General features: G+C 33.0%; 1 protein-coding gene and 1 long non-coding RNA gene across 2 annotated transcripts in view; one reads left to right on the top strand and one right to left on the bottom strand.

Annotated features, from left to right (window-relative positions):
- Positions 1-23,139, bottom strand: part of LOC115875891 (leucine-rich repeat-containing G-protein coupled receptor 5A-like) — a 327,679-nt gene that overhangs the window by 201,239 nt on the left and 103,301 nt on the right. The window lies entirely within an intron of this gene.
- On the top strand, positions 1,134-2,307 carry LOC115875892. Its single transcript, XR_004049068.1, has 2 exons — positions 1,134-1,497; positions 1,613-2,307. It is a non-coding gene; the product is annotated as an uncharacterized LOC115875892 (long non-coding RNA).

The raw sequence follows: 23,139 nt of genomic DNA, 5'->3' as shown, positions 1-23,139 counted from the left end.
AATGACCTCTAAATAAATTTATTTCGATGTCATTAGTAAATATAGCAATAGCCAACATTAGACCAGTGTTTACAAGATCAAATTCGATTATCAAAATATAAGTCATTTACGGCGTAGAAAGTCTTGTCTAGTAAATAAGAGTTCAATGCTTTGCGAAATGAAGAAAATGATGTTATGGATTTGATTTCAAATGGCAGGTGATTGTGCATTTTTTTCGAGTTGTATAATATTGAACTTTTAACTAACTCTGAGCGTGGGGTAGGTAGATAAAGATCTTGCTCCGCGTTCCTGAGTGGATAAGTGTGAGATGGCCTTTCTTGAGAAACTGATACATGCCTACGTATTAGGCAAACGGATTCAAACATAAATAAGGAAGGAAGAGTTAATATTTTTAATTTTTTAAAAAAGTCCTGGCAGTGGGTTCTGCTGTTTACTCCCAGTGAATATCGAACAGCTCTCTTCTGGAGCTTGAAAATGCGGTCAAATTGAGTCGCACAACACGTACCCCAGAATGGAAGGGCATACCTGAGGTTCGACTCAAAAAGTGAAAAATAAACAGTTCTAGCCACTGACAAGTTAAGCTCCTTAGAAACAGATCTTAATGCAAAACAGGCAGAGCTTAATTTTTTCGAGAAAGCTTTGATATGCATGTCCCATTTCAGAGAATTCTTCTTGTCTACAACAAGCCCTAAGAATTTTACAGATTTTACGACGTCAGTGGTGGTATTGTTAAGTACAAAAGGCTGCAGCGAGTTTTTATACTAACAAGCTTTAGTTTTAGAAATGTTGAGACTCAGGAGGTTCGAATCGCACCAAGATTTAATGGTGATTAAGTCATTTGATATAATCCTATGAAGTGCCGTGACGTCCTTGTTGCTCCAACTGAAGCTAGTGAAAGGGGGATTCCCATTCTAGGTTACGATGGACATAGTATAACCCTTGATTATAGATGATATAGATAGACAATGATCGGATGCTTTGGGGCTCTGTTCACCAGGTGGCGAGGGCTCCTGAGAAGTTTTCGTATTCCCCTACGCTACAATCTCGAATTTTTAGGAAAAGTGGGATTTCTCACTCTTAATTGGTCGATTACTAGAGTTTCCTTATTAGGAATGATTTTACTTGCCGTTAGTTAGGGTCGTTAGGGTCATGTTAGAGTCTTTCTTAAAAACAATGAGTATCTAAAAAAAAATCTGGGCTGAATATTTAAATCAGATTAATGACAAAATTCCCAACATTCCATTTATTACCAAAAAGAATAATTCGACTGCATAATTAAGAAAATAGAGACGATAAACAATCGAACAAATTTTGAACGAAAAAGGAGCGCGCGCAAACTGTTGTTGATGAAAGATGAAACCTAACCTCACGCGATACTTCAAAACAATCAAAATCTGAAAATAAAAGGGAAATTCAGAAATTCCTAGGCCAATATTGATTTTCCAGGCATATATTGCTTTCAGAACTATTGTGGAACTACTGAAAATAATAGGACTGGTAAGTACTGTAATCTACTGTAGCAAAAATTATAACATTTCTTCGATATAAATCTATGTAGGTATGTTTTTAATCGTATTTATCGTCTTTTAATATCAATTACGTTCTGTTTTAGGGTTAACACGATTGCCATTGTCATAGAATAAGTGACCTAACAGTTAAATTAGTGCATATAATATCAAAATATATTGCTAGAAGCAGCAAACTAGAAAATATACCAATCAGTCAACTATGAATGATTTCAAGCTGGACATGCTGATTGAATCCACTAGATGCCCCAAAAATTAGGACCACAAACCCGGATGTTTCTAAAAAGTTGCTAGTATTATGCATACAAGTGTATTAAAAGAGGATGGGGTTACGTGATACGTAACAATAGATACCAATTCCTTCAGTTGATCATCGAAGGAAAGATTAAGGGATAGAGAGGATGTCATGGCTTGGTAACATCAGAGAGTGGATGGGACTCAAGACAATGGAAGATCTACTCCATGCAATATTAAATAAAAAAGTGGACTAATGTGCTCATGCACATCCATTAGTGGATTTGCAGCCGAAGTCTTAAGAGACTGACAGCTAACATTAAATAGTGATTTGACAGTGGTTATCAGTGCAAAAAATGTGATATGTAATTGTTTTCTAGTGATAAATTAATGATTAACTAGAAACTTGGTTTGTGTTGGAACAAAGGAAGCCTTATTTTTTATTATGATAAGTTAAAGAAGCGGGTTTTTGTTCTACAAAGATATAAGGTATGCTTGATATACACAATTGGTTAGGAAAAAAAAATAAAATTAAATAATAAAACTACATACCTAGTCTTATTGAAAATGTTTTCTTTGTAAGTTTAAACTCATTCTAAATCCAAGAGAAGATACCGATATCTAAATTCGACTAAATTTTACTTGATTTAAACACATAAATATAATACCTACGTACGTACTAATACTTACTACAACAAGTTTATGAACCAAATTGATGGAGTGATTTTAGTATTTCAATTTGTTCAATTTTTTCTGTTTGTCTTAGTCTCTTGAAAAAATATTTTTAATGAAAAATAATTTCACAATGAACATCACAAAGAAAAAATATACATACATACATATATCGCAACCCTAGTGAATAAAAAGAATTTTAAACCTCCTAAAGTTTTATAAAAAAAAAATACAGTGTATCTACACAAGAAATTACCATTTTTTATAAGAGTATTAAGAACAGAAGATAAATATTAGCAATTTTGGCGGCTTATTCTTAATTGTAAACTTCAGAATAAATCTTTATTAATTAATAAATGTGTTTAAAATATATTATAAATTCTTACAAACAAACAACTTACGGGTTCATACACTAACACTAACATTATGATCTTTAGTTCATACAAAATCCCATAGAAAAAAGTACTTGCAGTTTATCCCCAATTTTCCAGTCATTCTTCCTTTCCCTATAAACCTTATTGAATAACATATATAAACATTATCGAAGTATCTAATATACAGTATATCCCTGGATTGTCTTTACAGAAGCAGTTTTTTATTAACATTTAAAAAAATGCATTTTTCATAAAAAGATTTTGCTTGTCTAAATGGTTAATCCTGTTTATTCTTTGTCAAATTTCCACACTGTTTTAGAGAAAACTTGGGGACATACTGTAGGCAAATTTTCCAAATTGTTTTCTTTTGTTTATATAGATAAATATGGTCTTTTGTTCATATTTACAATAAAAATACCATTCAAAATTAAGAAAAAATATTTTTTCCTTGATTACACTTATTAAAATATGTAGAAAAAATTCTTCAGGAAAACTAAAACTATTTTCAATGCGTATAATTAAATAATTCTTATATTTTATATTTCTAATACAGATCTAATTCAATTAATACCTTGTATCCTTGTCTTGTATTCATATACAGGGATTAATAGATATAAAATAATCTTCAATATTGAAAAAAAAAAATTCTGTACAATTTAATTTCATTTTATTGAAAACATTCTTTCTTGTGCATCTGTTTGGAAGTTAGCTCAAAATTTTATTTAAAGATATAATAATATTAAAATAAAAATTTATCTGTCAAAAATTGCTTCTTTATATATTTTTTGCATGGAAATAAAATTTGTGCCCGACCAAGGTTAAATCAAGGTTAAAAACTCGGAACTCGGATTCAGAAAAGAAAGTTAAAAATATACTGAAATATACTATTAAACCTAGATCCGCCCATCTCCCACCATTTTAATTGAGGGGTAAAATTCTTGGCGATTTTCATTCATGTTTAAGGTTCAAAAAAAGGCCGCATGGTGGCAGCATCTCACAATACCCCTCATTGTCAGACTATATTATATATAGACAAGGGTATAACCCAGAAATAATGTTTAAATAAGATTTCGTACTTCCAATTATTTCTGTTGTTATAGGTCTAATAACAGTAGAATCATTCTGGGGGATTTGATCTGATCTGATGTTAAATTGCGATTTTTTCCACGAAAGAAAATACTAAAAATGCAAAGTATAGTCGACTTTATTATAAAAAGAGCGCAGGAAGGTTATAAACCAAGTCCCAGTTTGAATTATTTTTACTGTTATTTATGCCGCACGGGCATCGGTCCCACTACCAACTGTTTGGCCACGATTTATTTTCGCCAGTAAAAATGTCCGAAAAAAAAACGAATAAAAAAAGGAAACGTATAAATTTCAGATATATCTCGGTGTGTTTTTCCTTGTGACATTTTTTATGCCGAGTATTATAAAATCTCCGCTTTATAGTAGGTGCATACAGGGTGTAACAGCGAAATGAGTAAATTCGTGTTCCCCTTTCTTGAGTTATAACGAGTTAGAGTCTCAGGGCTTTGACAAAACCCAGTATCTGAGACGACTCCACAGAGGCCAGCCCTCCATCTCCGACATCAGCCATACAAAAATAAAGTCAAAAGTAATTTTACAAAAAAAAATTGAGACATTAGAGTGTTTTTAATAAGAAACTTTTAAAAATAAGATATTTTTGCATAGTGTCACAAAAAATGTAATTTTGCAAATCAGTTTATTAATATTATATGATTATTACTACTAAACGATATTATTTTCACAATGAATTTTGTGAGTTTAAAAATTAAATTTAAATCAGAAATACACTCTTCTAGTAGAATTGCATGTCTTTAGACATATTCACAAAACCTTGTGTGAATTTACCATAATATATTTAGCAAAAAATGACGCCACATCACGTGACTTCTTGTGAGGCTGATAGCGCCTTCAGATGGAGCGGACCGTCCGCGCGGATGTTCTTTCAAGATAGCTCATCCGGACGGAGTATACGCGACTCAAGTGAAATTGTTCAGATAAACTCATGGTACTTGCCCGCAGTCGCGGACGCTCCGCTCTATCTGAAAGCGCAGTGAGGCGTATTAAGTATTCGACGTAGAGGAAACAACGAACAAGCAGTTTTTTGAACAGGCGGGAGTCTCAGTGCGTTGGTGATTAGTGCTTTTATAATTTAAGGGTAAGTATATTATATTAATTATGGTTTATATGTAGTTTTTGTAAATATAAAGGCAGCTCTTTTAGAAAACACAATCTCCATTTATTATAATTATAAAATATAATTGTGCCATGTGTGATTTCTCTATATCAATATATCTCTAAGTACTATTATTTATTCTCTCAGACTGTGTTTCGGAGGATAAATTTAAAAGAGGACTGGAGTAGAGCACTCTATATATCCATAGCCTTTCCATAGTCTTTAAGTTGGTAAGTTGACTGTTTGATTAGATATATTTTTCTTGCAAGTTCTTTTTAATTTTGTATCTAATGGCAATTTTGTTCTATTTTGGTTAGGCGCAGAATTCCAATAAGGTTCTTCAAGACAAGAAGATATGCAATGAGATTATTTTGTTAAATTTATTAATATTTACTAACGCTTTGTGAATTTACAAAAGTAATTATAAATTTACTATAATAAAATGTTTTAATTTGTTGATACTCTATAGTAAATTTTAAAAGATAAATTTACACGGAATAAATAAATTTACTATGAAATACACAATTTTTAAATAAATTCACTAACAATATTGGTGAATATAAAATTATATTATAACATATTTACATACATGCCACAAATTAGTCATACCGCGATTTTACAAACGAGTTTTAAAACTAAAGAACGGATGGTAAATTTACTATAATAATCAGTGGCAAGAACAACCTTCAATATTGCTATTAAATTCACAAATTAATTTTTTCAGTGTTTCTGCGCACTCAGTGATGAGGTGTTCTGGTGTTTTCCCATTTTCCCCACAGAATCTGCATTCGCCGTTGTTTCTCAGCTTCAATCTACTGAGGTGTTCGTTGAGGAGACAGTGTCCTTTTAGAAACCCCATAACAATCCGAAGATTGTTCTTACTCAAATCAAGGAAAATTTGTGATTTTTCTTGGTCGTAAGTTCTGAGAATTTTTTTCGAGTGTTTTAGACCGTTGGAGGATTCCCATTCCAGGAGCTTGAGTTCCACTTTAAGTAGATCCACTTGGAAAGCAGAACGGTTCTGGTCCAGTTAGTGGAGTGTTCCCTCCATAGATTTAGGAAGAACAGATATCACATTATGCATTTTAACCCGATCAAACATTCGGAGGTTGACTACGTACTGTAAAAAGCAACTGAGATAGAGAAGGCGACATTGCCACATATCAAATTTGCGCCTATCTACTTAGTCTGATTTGCAGAAAAGGTGACTTTAAAACCTTCACCGGATATCAGTAAATCTCAATTTCTTAATTAAATGAATAGTTTATTTTTAAAGAAGCATGCGTAATAATATGTTATTAAACAGAGGATATATGCGTTACTATTAAAGGACATGTTTACTGTTTAATGTGCTGAAACGTCTAGAACTATTGGCAACGTCGCTGCTAGTCTTCCAGAATGAAATGAGCCGTCCGTCCCACCACCCCTCGCGACGGCCCATGGTCCGTTATAGCGTACTACGTTTACCTTACGGTGTGTTTGAAGTCGGAATCAAGTCCGAAGTGAACTTTTCAGTGTTTTTCAGTAGTTCTTGTTTTTGCTTAATGTACTTTTGAATCTGCGAATTTTCAATATGGTACGACAGTGTCAAATGTGTGGACAAATAAGCTCAAATTTCCCGAATTTGTCTATTCACAGGTAGGTATTGTTTCCGCCGCGCCGTAATCGTACATAGGCGTCCCACAAGGGAGCCTCTCACAATTAAAATAATTTCTAATTATATTTGTTGAATTTTGATCTATTAAAACAAGAACGTAGTAGCCGGTAATTGAATTATAATTCGTCTCAATTACTACCTAACTGTTGTAGATCATAACAAATTTGAATATAAACGGTACATTTGAAACTTTATTATAAGCCAGACATTTTTTTCTTAAAATTGCATCCTATTTTGGTCATTAATACGATATTCTAAAGGAATTTTGCTCAATAAATAAACAAAGATGTTTACCCGACCTTTTTTACATTTTATTGCTTTATTATATTTGCCCCTTCGGCCTTGTTTAGACAATGTTTTACCACCGTACAAATACATCTTCCTAGAGTTATTTGTACGGTGTGTTTAACTTTTTTTAGAATGGGACGAACTGTAGATAATTCTTAGGCTACTAGTTTTATACATACCTATATAGAGAGTGACCCAGGCCTCCAAAAAAGCTTTTTACCTATTACGTTTTTGGTTTGTGATTTTTATTTCAATTTTTTACATAAGATGGGGACTATTGTAACGCACATTTTCAAAATATTTTTGTCAACATACAGGGTGATTCAAACCGCAATACATATGCTTAATACAGTTCATGAAGATTAGGACATTTAACTAAAATTTGATTATCTGATGAAGCTACCTTTAAAAGTAATGGATTTGTAAATAAACGTAATAGGTATTCATTATTATGCGACAGAAATCCCATACTGTAGCACACAGATTTTATACTTTTAATGATAAATGCCTTCTATTGCGAGACTAAAAGGCAATTGTCTCGTATCAGAGCCATCATAATACAAGAAGAAGACCGAAAGTCATATCTTGTCTTATATTTAAAAAAAAAACACAATTTTCTCATTAAATATTGATTTAGATTGATGTCGAAGTTATTAATAATACAAGATTAAACAACTATTACACAGTACTTCACAGGAAGCTATCGATTGCGAACTAACTAAATCGTTACTAATTAAGTACTAATTTTGAAAAGTTTTTTTTTAAGATAAAAAAAGGTAAAACTAAAACCTAAACTATCATTTGAGATTAAACGGGAAGTTCTAAATAATGTTGCCTATTTTAATCAAGAAAAATGTATTTATAAGTTAAGTTTTATAACATTCCTAATTAAATTTGGGCGAAAAGAATATTTCTGTTTGCTGTAGGTAATTTTCTCAGGGAAAATACGTAAATAAAAATGATTTTTTAAGCCAAAAAAAGTCAAAAGGACAAGCTATTCCAAAAAAGGACTGTCCTTTTCAAAAAAGGACAAGTGGCAACCCTAGGTATTTCTGGAATGGAAATTTAATGGCAAATCTACAACTTTGGTTTGAAAATATGTTCCGGCCTACCTATGTTTACAAAAATGTCTAAAATGTGCCTAAATGCCTCCATATTCTGAAAAAAAAATTGAAAGAAAAGTCACCAACCACAAACCTAATATAGAACAGTTTCGGAAGCCTGAGTCACCCTGTAAATATTCAAAAGTAACTGAAAGTTTATATAGAAGTAACTGAAAGTTTAAATTGAAAATCGACGTTGGAGTGATTTTCGAAAACTACTAACGTTTCAACATAAGTATATGTGGGATATTAATTGTATTATTATATTAGACCTTACAACAAAACTCATCTGACCAAAAAAATGTTAATGTAGTTATTAATATGGAGTAAAAATTTTACTAATTACTTTACTTTTACTTTACTAATTAAATTCGTTCCAAAAAACGATACGCCACTGGCCATTAGAACAATCCAAATGCGCCTAGTTGCCGGGGTCGGAAATTTTAGACTTCTCTGTCTCTTCTGTCCTTGTTTGACACATTGGAATGTTTGATACACTACCAACGAGTATTTATGAATGAGATGTTCGGTCTATCTTTATAATGTCTTTGGTTCCCTCCTTTACTAGCTAAATCATTTGCTTTATCATTGCCTTCTATTTCTTGGTGAGCGGGCTCCTAGAGTAAGAGGACTTTATTTTCTTTGCCTAATTTGTTAGGCTTGTGTCTAATTTGAAAAAGTTTTAAATTACAAAAATACACATCGGGACACTAACCGTAGGTACTCAACATAGTAGCGTAGACAACACATTGCATTCTATCATAGGTTGACAACTTAAGGTATGTTGACATTTGCCTGCTTTTGCATTGTTATACCTGTTCAGATGCACTTTTTCTTAAATTCAAAACGACTTCTCGAAAATTCTTCAAATTTCACATGTATATTCAGTACACGCAAACCTTTAATAAACCTATTTACGACTTGGGGGTAAAATTACCAAGCGAGCCAATATTTGGACAGTTTAAAATTTGCATGGGATTTCCTGTGTTTCTAACGTCGAAGCACCACCCCGTATAACGTAATAGAAATAATAAGTAATATAGGTTTTGTAAAGAGTCAACATTTAGAAAACATATCCCTTATTAATTATTCAGTTTTTAAAAGTCTTAATTAATTGTAAAACAACCAATATACATTTTTTAGTAATTTAGTAATTAAATTAGTAGTAAATTGAAAATACCACCAGCGCGCAGCGTTGTTAGAATCTGTTATAATAATTAATTACGTACATATTTCTGGAATAAAATCACTTTTATAATGAATTTACAATCATTTAACGTACGGCCAAAATTAATAAAAAGGAATTATAGAACGTTTTTACACCACCATTAATATTCGTTATTGCTATAGTCTTTTTCAAATTAAAGTAAAATTTATTAACCAGCTTTAATTATGACTCGGAATGAAATTAGTATTTTTTAGGGAAATAAAGTTTCGTTTTTTAAATAAATATATTTTTTATCATTTATTAACAATCTTTAATTTTAATGCTTTGATGAAACCAGGGACGGGTCGTATGATAGTGGAGATAGTGGATAACACTACCTTAGTTTTCCACAAAAACTCACGATGTCTTTTTTTTTATAAATATTTGAACTGACGGGTTCAAATTGGTACAGTATTAAACAGTTACTGTCTGATCGAGCTTAAAACTACAATGAAGCAATTTTCTTTTTTGAATAATTTGTTAAAAAAAGATTAGTTAGATGTACAGGGTGTCCCATTTTGGTTGAAATCATGTGGTATCTCCGTTATTAGTAAAGATACGAGGATGAGGCTTGCACAAACCTGTACCACGGGCAAATCCGGGGATCAGGAGGCCATGGTATGGGTCCATTGGTCTCAATTTATTGATTTGGGAGGTAGCCAAATAACAAAATTCTAATATTTTCAAAGTTGTGAGGGGAAACCTCATTCTTGCTGAAAGTATACTTCATAGAAATTATTATATAAAGGAATATCTAAAGGTTCCGGTACGATAGCTTCCAAGATTTACAAATAGTGGTAGAGAGTTAAGTTTCTCTGATATACCTATAAAGAATGTATTGGTGGCTCCCAAAAGAAAACAAAAGACAGATAGCAGTATACTTTTAATAATTCTTCACTTTCTTATTCATTATCTTCTTTTATCATTATCTATCATGGCCTACTAATAAAAATGATCTTTTAATGAAAACTTTAATGAAAACTTTTAAATATAGTAAATTGGTGTAATTCATATCTTTAAAAATATTCGTAGAATAATAGACTACGCCACTGTATTCTACGTAATTTTTTTTACAATAAACAGTTTTCACTTTCTCGATATCATTCACAATAACAGAGATACGGGGATGTATTAAATTGTAAAATTTTCAAAAAGACCCTGTAGCTCAGACACGAAGAGGGCTTCAAAAATTTTGTCTACAGCATCTTTCGTTTGACAAAAAAAGGGACAGGTTGGTGCAAACCGCATCCTTCTATCTTCACTAATAACAGTCCCATTTTGGGACACCCTGTACATATTAATAAAGTTAAATTCTACTTTCAATCACTTTTCGGATCTACATACTGTTTTCAACCAAAGTTTCAGGAAATATGAAATAGAATGGTGCTGGTGTGGAAATAAACAGAGCATACTATATGCTGAATCCAAATCTGTACATCAAATTGGGGGGGGGGGGGTGCAATTGAAAAATAAAACATCATAACGTTTTTTGGGGACACCCTGTATACACAAAATATTATGTAACACCTGTATGCAACATTGTTTGATATTTTCGACAACGGCGACGATATTGGACTTCGTCGCACTAATGGATCCCTGTATATTAATACAATTCAGGTTAAGGTTAAACATTTGATGTTTTGATCCATGTCGAACAGCCTGACTGTGACTAAATGAGCTTCAACCTGTTTTAAATATCGCGACTGATCAGTGTGCTTTATGCTTTAGCCCATTTAATTTGCTTTGGGGCATCGAAAACAGTTTTAGTTAAAATGGTTTTTGACTAAAACAGTTTTGGTCTTTCTGTGTGCGCCCAGACTAATGTTTTTTATTACGATAAGAACAACTAAAATGCTTCTTAAAACGTGTAAAATATTCATAATTCCTACTAAAAGGATTTTTAACGAAAGGCTGTAAATGTGGACCATTCCAAGCTAATTAAAACGATCTGGAATTTTTAATGGAATGCAGCTGAAAAAATGTGTGTAATTAACATGTCAAATTGAGCGCCGGTATCGCTTACTTTTTGGCAATGCCGCCAGACAGGCTCGTGTTTTTCGAAAAATATAAATGGGCTTCAGCTTGGGACACAATAAATAATCAGATGCATCGAAGATATCTCCTTAGGAATTTTTGCTTAAATTATACATATAAAAACGGGAATATATTAATATCGTTTATTTTTCTTTAAAATACGTTCTCTATATCAAGAAGTGGTCAATTTGCAACCAAAATCATTTCTTCAGTTTTATACAATGGGGGCTCGTCTCAGTTTAGAGAGGTAGTGCCAGTATGAGAGTCAACATTTTAAATCGATAAAATGTTGGCTCAATAAAAATGGCAACACCGCATAGAACTTCAAATAAAAATAGTTCTCTATATGCAGAATTTTATACTGAATCCAATTATCTACAGAAAAATGGGTGTGCAATTAAAAAAAACTTTATCATAACTTTTTTGGAACACTCTGTATTCATCAAAATATTATTAGGATATCAACCATATTTTAAACCATGCAACATCTGTATAATTTTTTTTCATATCTTAGTGATCAACTATGAAATATTAGTGGAGTGCTTTAAGCCCTTATGGGATACAAACCTCGGAATTCATTTATTGCGAACGAATTTTTATAAAACTTTTAGCATTGTATTGTTAATAAAATATATATTACAAAGTTTACCTATTTAAATTTGTTCCTTTCACTTTAGTATTTAAATAAACATACATACACAAATGAATACATACTATGGCTCCCGGGATTCCTATATGAGATTTCCACTCCAAACCTTTTAAAAAATATGCATTTAATGGTAGTTCACATTTCAAAAATATTTTTATAGATATACAGGGCGAGTCAAATATATTTTTACACTTAAGTTTTGGTATTTCAAATGAAATGCTCTATATTTGTTTAGTTAAGTGAATTTGCTATAAAATTCCGTTTCCAAAAATACTTAATGCCATAGAGTATACTGAGTGGTTTTTGAATTATGGCCACGTCCATGAGGACATCAATCTAGATATCCAGGAACCTTCGTATCAGAGCTTCTAATCGAGACGATCGACTTATTCTAAGTTTATTGCTAAGAAACCGCCGCGCCGCACGGTGGGGTATTAGCATGAAAAAGGTAATCGAAATTCGAGAAAGCAAATGTGTTTAAGATTTCCCAAATAAAGATAAATGATAAGTTAAATCATCTCTGCCGCATGAATGGCGTTGCTATGGGTGTGTTTAGTTGCATTCATTTGTTTCAACGAAACGTCAAAGTTGTTACTTCTCACAGATAAGAGGTAAATGGCTAAATTTTATGTTTAAAATTATAAATTGTTGTTGTTCTTGTGCTCTTTTTACGTTGATATTATTGTTTTGATTGAAAATGGCTCAGCAAGCTGCAGGTATGTATTCTACAAAAACGGATTATTTATTTTGATATTCTTTATACTAACGATTTTTTTTGCAACTAAAAGTTAGGCGTTCAGAAAATTTGATTAAATTTGTGACATTTTTATTATACTTAGAGATTTAGTTGCGCATTTCGAAGAATTCAGCATATTGTCTATATGCGTTTTACTTAGTAAACATTGGGCTTTCATACAGTAAAATAAAATACTGTGACTTTTTGCGATTTTGCTGATAAAATGAGAAAAACATTCTTGGTTTCCTCTAATTTGCCAATCAGTGATATACTAATGCGAGGTGTAAACCGCGATGGCATTGTTGTGTACAAAGCGATCGCATTAGTGCCATTAGCAGTATAGCACAATTTGGCATTAGTAGCGACTTTAGTGGTATGGGCATTGTTCGCGGATCAGTCGTAGCATTAGTAGTAGTAGTTGCGATATTACTACTGGCACTGACCGTGGAAACACTGGAACAGTGATTTTTCTTTCTTTTTTTAGAATCGACGAATTATTCTTTATTTTGTTCATATTATGTCCTCTTTAATTGAAAATAGCAATAATTTATATAAGGTCTAAATAAAAAAAATTCGATCAACTATCAGTGTCAAATACCCCACTGTGCGCCGTTTGCCAGTTTTTCAAATTTATAATGATATACACCTAAGGAACGTACATATATTAACTAACAGACTATAAGAAGAAGACTAAATGAAGCAAATCTTATGTCAAGAAGGCCTGCTTCCGGACCAGAAGTTACTAGATCTGTTGGCTAGGACCAAAAGCAAAGGCATAGTCTTAATGTAAAAATTACGAAAACATGTTAGTCTTCCTATTCTTAAAGCGAATATCTAAAAAAAAAATAAAGCTAATGAGGTGAACGAAAAAACAAACTATCGAGAAAGGATGTATCTAGATGATAAAATGCTTTTTAACTGTAGTTTATAGTGTATTTAGAAAAAATATTGGGGGAAATATAGCTTCATTTTTCTATCATCGATATATTTATTTAAACAAAAGATGTTATCGTGGGGACTATAATAAAAAAGAAGAATGAGAGAAATTATTGGGCAAACCTACAGTAAGATTAGCCATGAACTATGGCTAAAATACGACTACCCGTAGATACTTAGTGTTTCTGCGTTCCGGCTTCATCAATGCGGGAGGAATCAGCAACGATGAACTAGCGATCTTTTGTTTATTGTTTTCTCTGGGCCAAGGTGATAGCGGCGAGGTATGTTGAAGTACCTCCGCAGCGGTTTTTTGGTAGTAACGCTTGCGAATTGTGAGCTACTGCTTAACCAGGCTGCAAATGGTGCCTAGTGCCTCGTTTGCTTCCCCTTTTCTTTTTGCAGGATCGCTAGTTCATCGTTGCTGATTCCTCCCGTATTGATGAAGCCGGAAGGCAGAAACACTAAGTGTCTACGGGTAGTCGTATTTTAGCCATGTTTCATGGCTAATCTTACTGTAGGTTTGCCCAATAATTTCATTCTTCTATATTTATTTATATATTCTTTTGTAAGAAGTGGTAATTTTGGGATATTACAAAATGGCACGTTGTGTAGGTATATAAAATACAATTATTTTGAGACATATATAAATATGTATATTTAAAAAAAAAATATGATTCCTTTCTTAGCTTATTACTTACCAACAGGTTTAATAAGTAAGTAGTATGAGTTGTACTCACCTGAAACAAAAAGAATAAATTACATATAATAACTATAATACAGAGTCCGCCAAATATAAAATGACCAGATTTTAAGTCATCCTAGGAGTAAGTTTTATAAAATACCATTATTTTTCTCTGTAGATTCCTTTGTATACTGTCTAAATTTGCGGAAAAACACTTTTTTTCAAGTTAGGACTTTTTCTTTCTTTGGACTTCCGCCCTAACTTTGACAAGGGTCCGAGAATAAAATTTAAAGAAAAAGGCAACAAACTTTGTGGTCCTTTTTATGTATATGTAATATAATAGTTAAGATACTGGCTTAAGTTTACGGAGAAATAGGAAATAAATTTTATATAGTTATAGCTCAAAAATAAGATTAAACAACGGCTGTATAGTTTATATTAACCAAGAAGTAATTGTTATAAAGAGTTTTAACCTGGTAACAATATTTTTTGTTTTTAATTTGTTATTCAAAATACTTTCTAACTCACTTCACACCATTTGGATTGTAAAAAAATTTACAAAATAAAATAGTTGTTATTTTTTGTAAACATTGATGCGTTAATTCAACGGAGACCAACTTGTCAGCAATAATTTAGTAATAAACAAATTTGCCTAACGGACAAAAAAATCCTTAACGTTTCGGTAACTATAGGTATCTCTTCCCGTCGCCGGAAGCAAAAAAAAACACAGAGAATAAAGAAAAAACTATTTAAAATATCTAAATACAACTAGTCAAGAACACTTTAGTTCTTTTTTTTTCAACAGATACGTCTATAAAAACCGTTGACGTTCCGTTAAAAACGACATTTTATATCAAGCTAAAATTCAAAATTAACAATTACCTACTACCGTATGATAAAAAAACGGCGTCCAATAGGCTTGGAAATGCGACGAAATTCCCCATATAATTTTACATATAAAATTACAGCGATCTTCATTTCATAGCCACCGCTGACGCCATTTTTTTCGATCATACGGTACCTGATAACAATTACTTAATGAGGTAAGACCAAAAAGCCTCACACTTTCTGTATGATTGGGAGGAAGTGTGTGTATCCTCATATGAAGAACATCTGTGGTCAGAGGAGGATGGGAAATACCCTGCCCCCCCCCCCTGCAACAGGAAAATGTATGATGGGTTATAGGATTATGTTATAACTCAAGTAAGGGGACATAATAGATCTTTAAGGTCGCAGTGATTAACGCCCCCCCCCTCTCATTCATTCTACATTCTGTATGATTATTTTTTAATTTGTTTTTAATTTTCACTTATGTTTATTTATGTTATGTTCATGAAAAATGAACGAAAGAAGCGATAGTCATACATTAGGTATTAACCTCATTTTAACAGAACGTAATAACGTAATAAATTAATTTTTTTTAGAATTTTTAGAATTTAGAATGAGTGGGAGGGGGGTTAATCACTTCGACCTTACAGATCCATTGTGTCCCCCTTTCTTGAATCATAACTCATCATACAGTCTCAGGGCTTTGACAAAAGCCAGTATCTGGGACGGTTTTATAGAGGGTAGTTCTCCATCTCCAATATCAGTCGTACCAAAATTCATGGCACGAATGGTTGTCGTCTCGGCGCACTCAGTGATGAGGTGTACTGGTGTTTCACCATCTTCCCCACAGAATCTGCATTCGCCGTTTCTTCTTAGTTTCAATCTACTGAGGTGTTCATTGAGGAGACAGTGTCCTGTTAAAAACCCCGTGACAATCCGAAGATTGTTCTTACTCAGACCCAGGAAGATCTGTGATTTTTCTTCATCATAAGCCCTCAGAAACTTCTTCGAGTGTCTTAGACCATTGGAAAATTTCCATTCCAGGTTGCGGATGGAATCTTCCAAGTTCTTGAGTTCCGCCTTGAGTTGGTTACCACTTGGAAAGCAGAACGGTTCTGGTTCAGTTAGTGGAGTGTTCGCTGCTTTCCTAGCTAGATTATTTGCTTTTTCATTGCCTTCTATCCCTTGGTGAGCAGGCACCCAGTGTAGGAGGACTTTGTTTTCTTTGCCTAATTTATTCAGCTTCTCTATGCATTCTTTGACCAATTTCGAATTGATTGATACTGAGTTGATCGCCTTTAACGCTGCTTGACTATCGATAAGATGGCTATTTCTCGTTTCCGATAGTTCCTATCTAAGATAAGTTGTACGCATCTCTCGATAGCGTAGATTTCTGCCTGTAGGATACTAGGGTAAGTGCCCATTGGTTCGGAGTAATTAGCTCTCGGCCCAAACACTCCGATCCCTGTTCCCGTATTGGTTTTGGAAGCATCAGTATACCAAGTTATGGTATGGTCTTTTAACTGCTGGGCAAGCGTTTCGCTCTTCCAATCCTTCTTATTGAATAAATTAATAATAAAGAACATAAAATAAGCTCAGTAAAGAAAAACAAATCCACAAAATTTCAATTCAAAATCAAATGAAATGTCAAACAGATCTGTCAAGAATCCCAAGCTTAGGTGCCTACCCCCTGTTCTAGCGGGAACCCGAGCATTTTCCACTCTAAATTTTATTTCTGTAATTTGATCCTTGTATTTTAATATCAACTTGATTATCTTTGAAGTTTGATAGTTAATTAGGAAACAGAATAATATGAGTAGTTTAATTTTAAATGTATATATTTAATATTTCTGTTATTAATTTATCCAAAGGTTATGTATGGCAATAAACGGTTTTAGATTGTTTAAAACAACAATTTTGTCCTGCATTCGCTTAAACTCAATAATTACAAACAACTTGCAAAATGTTTATTATTCTTGCAGTTCGCATTGATAATTTCAACGATAATTATCTCGCTTAACAATTAAATAAAAATTCTTCTTTATGAATTGTTATTATATCCATAAACAATATTAATAAATAATTGGAAGATTGTTCGCTTTGATAACGACCAAAGTGGGATAATAAATTGAATTATTGTTGTAAAGTGAACAGGACTGGGTTTTGTGGTGGATTAGTATTAATCTTTAATACTAATTATACTAAATAAATATTTTTATCCGAAGTTAAAAAGTCTAGTTTGAATTTTGTATCGTGTTGCAGTAAATTGTACCGGGTGTCCCACTAAAAATAGCTCTCGGCTGTATCTCGGAAAGTATTAGTCGTAGAGCTTGCGGGAAAAAATGCTTTTGACGTAATAGTATAAACGTCAAGGAGTTATTAAATCAACATTTTGATAGTCTTAGCAGTGTTTTTTTTTCTTTTGAAGAAAGGCATTTTTAGGAAAGCAATCAAAAGATAAAAAACGCTGCTGAGACTATCAAATTGTTGATATAAGAATATTTTGAGTTTAAACTATCTCTTTAAAAGCAAATTTTTTTCAAAGCCTACCATGAATTCACTGAGGCGTCGCGTCGTTTCTTAGTCATTTTCGTTGATATCTTTATTATTAGATATTAATACACCTAGTATTATGGTATTCTGATACATTGTCGATTTCTTGAATGAAATAATCTTTTACCGTGTTAGAAAGATAAGGTAACTAAAGGCTTATTTTTTCGTATTTATTATAATTTTGCTAATAACTTTGATTTGAAAAAAGATATTAAGATGCGGTTTTCGCTGAATTTTTAAACTTTTATTACTCTTTAGTATCAGCTAAAATTGCATATACTATCGCATTTAACTTTTTCGAAAAAACGCGTAATGTTTGTTAAATTGTAAGACAGGGCCCCCTAGTGTATACGGTCAAAAGCTTATGTTTGTTTATATGGTATAATATCAAGTAAGAAACGCTCTTTTAAACGAGCCCTTATTTGTTGAATTCCGATCGATCAGTCCGGAGCTATTAACATTTAAATAAAAAAAGATCTAACCTTCCCCCACTACTTTATTTTAGCAGACATGGGAAAATGGTTCTATCAAAAAATATGCAAAAATTACTGAAGATTATGAATCTATTATTTATAGTATCTGTTATCTAGGCAAAATTGTGTAAAAACTCCTTTTTCTTATTTTTAATAGCAGTTGCGCCCTCTAGCGGCCGCTCTACAAACTTGAAAATAATTTCCAGCAATTTCTCATGCTCTCTTTAGTTATAAATATTTTTTCCGCAAACTCTACGACTAATACTTTCCGAGATACAGCCGAGAGCTATTCTTAGTGGGACACCCTGTACAGTATCGATAAAACTACGTCGCGCTGGTCTTTGAAATGGCAGTCGATGATCATTTTCATCGCCACCATGTGATTTTAGTATATTTTGTGCTTTTGAAACTGAAATAATTGTATTTACGTTTTTATTAGATTGTTCCAGATTTTGAATAAGTCTATTTTGTTATTCAATTTCGCATTGAGCAACGCTCAAATCAGTGGATTTATAGATAAAGGATATATTTCGGCATACCTTTTGCCCCGCAGATACCGAATCGTGGAAAACATCTTCATCTTGATTATTCTCTTCCAAAAACTTTAAATTGTCGGAAACAAGAAATACCCATCTTATCCGATAGTCAAGCAGCCTTAAGAGCGATCAACTCAAACCATCAATTCGTTCGAAGTTGATTAAAAAATGCCTAGAGAAACTGAACAAATTAGAAAAAAAAGTCCTTCTACTCTGGCTTCCAGTCCACCAAGGGATAGAAGTTGATGAAACAGCAAACGATCTAGCTAGAAACGAAGCGAACAGTCCACTAACTTTATCAGAACCGTTCTGCTTCCCAGCGCTTTAAGTGAAAACCAACTTAAAGCGGAACTCAAGGACCTGGAAAACCCCACCCCTAAGGGTACCTACCCATTCACATACAGTTCGCCGGCAGTCCAGCTTCCGGCTGTCGATTTGCATATCGTCAGTTAAAATTTCTCCATACACAATAATACCCATACAGGCCGTCGACAGGTCTGAATCTGCAGATTACTTAAGTCTTACTTCCTACTGATATTTTCCCTTGCACTTTGCCCTCTATTATGAAGTGCAGTATTTCGTATCTATCACCTCTTATCACATGACCCAGATATTGCATTTTTCTTTCCTTGATGGCGTTCAGTATCTCTTTTTGTTTCTGCATGCGCTGGAGTACTTCATCGTTGGTCATCCTTTGTACGCATGAGATTCGCAGCATCCGTCTGTAACATACATCTCGAACGCTTCTATTCTCTTTTCGGTCTGTGAATTTAGTGTTCAGCTCTCAAATCCATAAAGTAACACAGAGAAGACGTAGCATCTGGCCATTCGAGTTCTGAGTTCTGCACTGAGGTTGAGGTTCCCATCTTTTGAAAAGTTGGAAAGTTTGTACTATCAAGATGATCGATGTAAGTAATAATACGACCATTTTAACCGATTTTATTGATTTGTCTAGGCAATTGCCCTGTGTGTAGAAAATTAAAAGTATAGTTTATTCAAACAGAAAACAGACAGAAGAGAACTAAAGCTTATGAAAAATTGCTGGAGTTTTATAGAATTGGTAAAATCAAAGCGTAAAGGTGAACATTTTTTGTATTTTTCTTTGATATTAAGGGCTTAACAATCTTTAAAAGTTCATTAAAATATGTGTCATCCATTCTGAAGTAGTTTTTAAGGTCATCTGTTGCATTAGTTCTTAATTTTCGCACTTCATATGAGATAATAAAATTGTATCACGTTGTAATAACCAATCTTTTACCCAGAAACGCTTTTTTGTCTTTGTAATTGGCTCTTGCAATAACAAAAGCACAAAAAGTGTATTTTTTGTATTTAAAAACATTTTTCACTTCAAGATCATTTGATTAAAATTGATGATATGTTTGTGTGTGTGTGGTGAAAGCACAGTTTTCCTTCAGTTCAAAAACTGACAATCCCAAAACTGAAGATCGCATCGTTCGACGTAACTGCATTGTGTGTGGCCTGACAAAATTTAGATCTTCAGTTCAAATCATACAGTTCTATATAAAACTTCCGGCGAACTGTATGTGAATGGGCACCTTAACCTGAAATGGGAACCCTTCAACGGTCTAAGACTCTAGGAGAAATTTATCAGGACTTACGACTGAGAAAAATCAAATATTTCCTTGATTTAAGTAAGAACTCTCGTTGGATTGTCACGGGATTTTTAACAGAACACTCAATGAAACCTCATTGAAACTAAGAAACAACGGCGAATGCAGATTCTGTGTGGAAAATGGGGAAATACAAGAATACTTCATCACTGAGTGCGCTGAGACGGCAACCATTCGTGCCATGAACTTTGGTACGACTGATACCGGAGCTGGAGAACTAACATCTGTAAAACCGTCTCAGATGCTGGGTTTTGCCAAAGCGCTGAGACTGCGTGCCATGAACTTTGGTACGACTGATACCGAAGCTGGAGAACTAACATCTGTAAAACCGTCTCAGATGCTGGGTTTTGCCAAAGCGCTGAGACTTCGTGCCATGAACTTTGGTACGACTGATACCGGAGCTGGAAAACTAACATCTGTAAAACCGTCTCAGATGCTGGGTTTTGCCAAAGCGCTGAGACTGTATGATGAGTTATAACTCCAGAAAACAGGACACATTAGATCAATAACGGTGATTAACTGGCAACACCGCAGACACGATTTTTGAGTACTCGATGATTATACTCGTCCAAAGTTTCAAAAATATCACATTACCGATGTCTGAGATATTTTAGCCGGGTCCAAACTTTTTCCTAACCCGGTATATAAACTTGAAGCGTTAAATAATATTCCTAAAACCTACTTGTCATAATCCACGTCATTTTCTAATGACGTCACATCGTGGTATTTTACCGTTATGCGTCTAGACTTTTCCAGTTTTCCATTTCGTTCTTACCTCGCTTCTCTCGCCATTTTCACACTTTTCCCACATTTAGTTTCTAGTTCGAAAGATGACGATGCCACAAAGTGGATGTTAAAATAGATGTCCACTATGCTCGCCAAGATTTTGCAATTTGTACGAAGTGTTTGAGACACTCGTTTTAAATATTAAAGAACTCTGTAAACAATTTTAGGAAAGCGGAAAGATATTGTACCGGAACAAAACAAAGTATAATATACAGGGTGAGTCTTAAACAAGTGCAAATATTTTTAGGGGTTGTATATTTCGGCCCCCCTCGAAAAAAGAATTTTTAAAATTGGGAATTTTTTGAAAAATTTTTTGGATTTTTTTAAAATTAAAAAATATAATTTCTTTACAATATAGTAACATTAGGTAGTAGATTAAATTTACAAGAAAGAGAATCCAGAAAAGATCTAGTGGTTATCAAAATTTTAGCAAAAAATATTTTTTTTGGAAATTATTACGTTTATTTTGGATTTATTTGAAAAAAGATAAACAGAAAATATGTTTCTTTTATCGAGATCCAGCAGCCCTGAAAATATTTGCACTTATTTAACTTATCCTGTATAATGAAATGAAGTGGCGTTATATAATATACATATATACCAGATAAACTTTTAGTTGCGTCATCGAGGGCGCAAATATTAAATTAATTGTTGCCAACCGTGGACATATTCGGCGCCGGGCTGCCTAACTGGAATTTAAATTTCCTGCTGGAGATTCAGGTGATAGCTCTGCCGTAAAAAATGACGTTTTGACATTTTTTTATTAGAATCGCTTGCAGAGCAAAGTGTACAAGATACCGAAGCACTTTAACAGCCGTTCCAAAAAAATCATCGCAACATTTTAAGAATGGGAAAGCGGTAATAGTTTGAATGGGAAAGCGGTAATAATTGCCCTTTATGTAGCTAAAGTGCTGTTAAGGAGGTAAGTTTTGATTTATAAATAATAACTGTTTATATTTATTGGGTAAAATAATTATTAACCTATTTTTGTTTCCGAAATTATTTTGATAAGATTATATTTCGACACAGGAACTGTTTTTCGGAACCCGGAATTTGGATAACACGCCTTTAAGGAACTGGTTCCCGGGTTTCTGGGTACTTTGGTACTAGCTAATTTTTGTTCAATAATGGTGCAGTTTGTCAATCAGCAAGAAAGAGATGGTTTTCAAAAGTAAAAACGATAAAAACTGAGTTTTTTAATGAAAATAATATCAAATTATTAAATAATCAGTCATGATAAAATTGAAAAAAAAACATAAATATAACAGCGAAGAAAAAAAAGCATGTAACATTATTATAATTCGCATCAAACCACATTAACAACAACCACATCAAACCACAACTTAACGAAATTTGGAAAAAAACCTTACATTTTTGAATTGAAAATGCAAATGCCTATAAAAACAAAACATAAAATATAACTAATACATTGAATAACATTATACTAAATAAAAAATAGATGTCAACGTAATAGATGTCATCTACAGAATCAAATCCCCCAAGTGGCAATGGACAGGACACTTGACAAGAAGGACGGACAACAGATAGACAACAAAAATTACAGCATGATACCCACGAGGAATTAAGAAACATAGAACAAGACAAAACCTGAGATGGGACCATGATATTAGGAAATTAGCAGGAATAACTGGGGCTTGCATAGTCAACAATAGACAACAATGCGCCCAACTACAAAGAGAGTATCTAAACATATGAGGGAGGAGGGAGGCTACACCATGATTGGAAATGGTTGAATAAGTTGAAAATGATGATGATGATGAAATAAAAAAAAATAACATATTTGAACTTCAATAATTGGTAATAATCATTATACAAAAATTTAAAAAAATCGAATTTTTCATGTCGACTTACAAATGAAAAGTTATGTAGTTTTATCATAAAAACTAAACATCATGAAATTTTAAATTGTGTCACTTCATTCTGAGGGTTCGACCTGTAAAATATTAACTTTATCGCGCAGCAATAATAATCAATTGATCACTGATAATCTCAAAACCCTGTCATTGAAAGATT

The sequence above is a fragment of the Sitophilus oryzae genome, unplaced genomic scaffold, assembly GCF_002938485.1.
Source record: "Sitophilus oryzae breed Bouriz unplaced genomic scaffold, Soryzae_2.0 scaffold_1396_pilon_pilon, whole genome shotgun sequence".
NCBI classification, from domain to species: domain Eukaryota; kingdom Metazoa; phylum Arthropoda; class Insecta; order Coleoptera; family Curculionidae; genus Sitophilus; species Sitophilus oryzae.
This window is presented reverse-complemented; position numbering and strand designations above follow the sequence as displayed.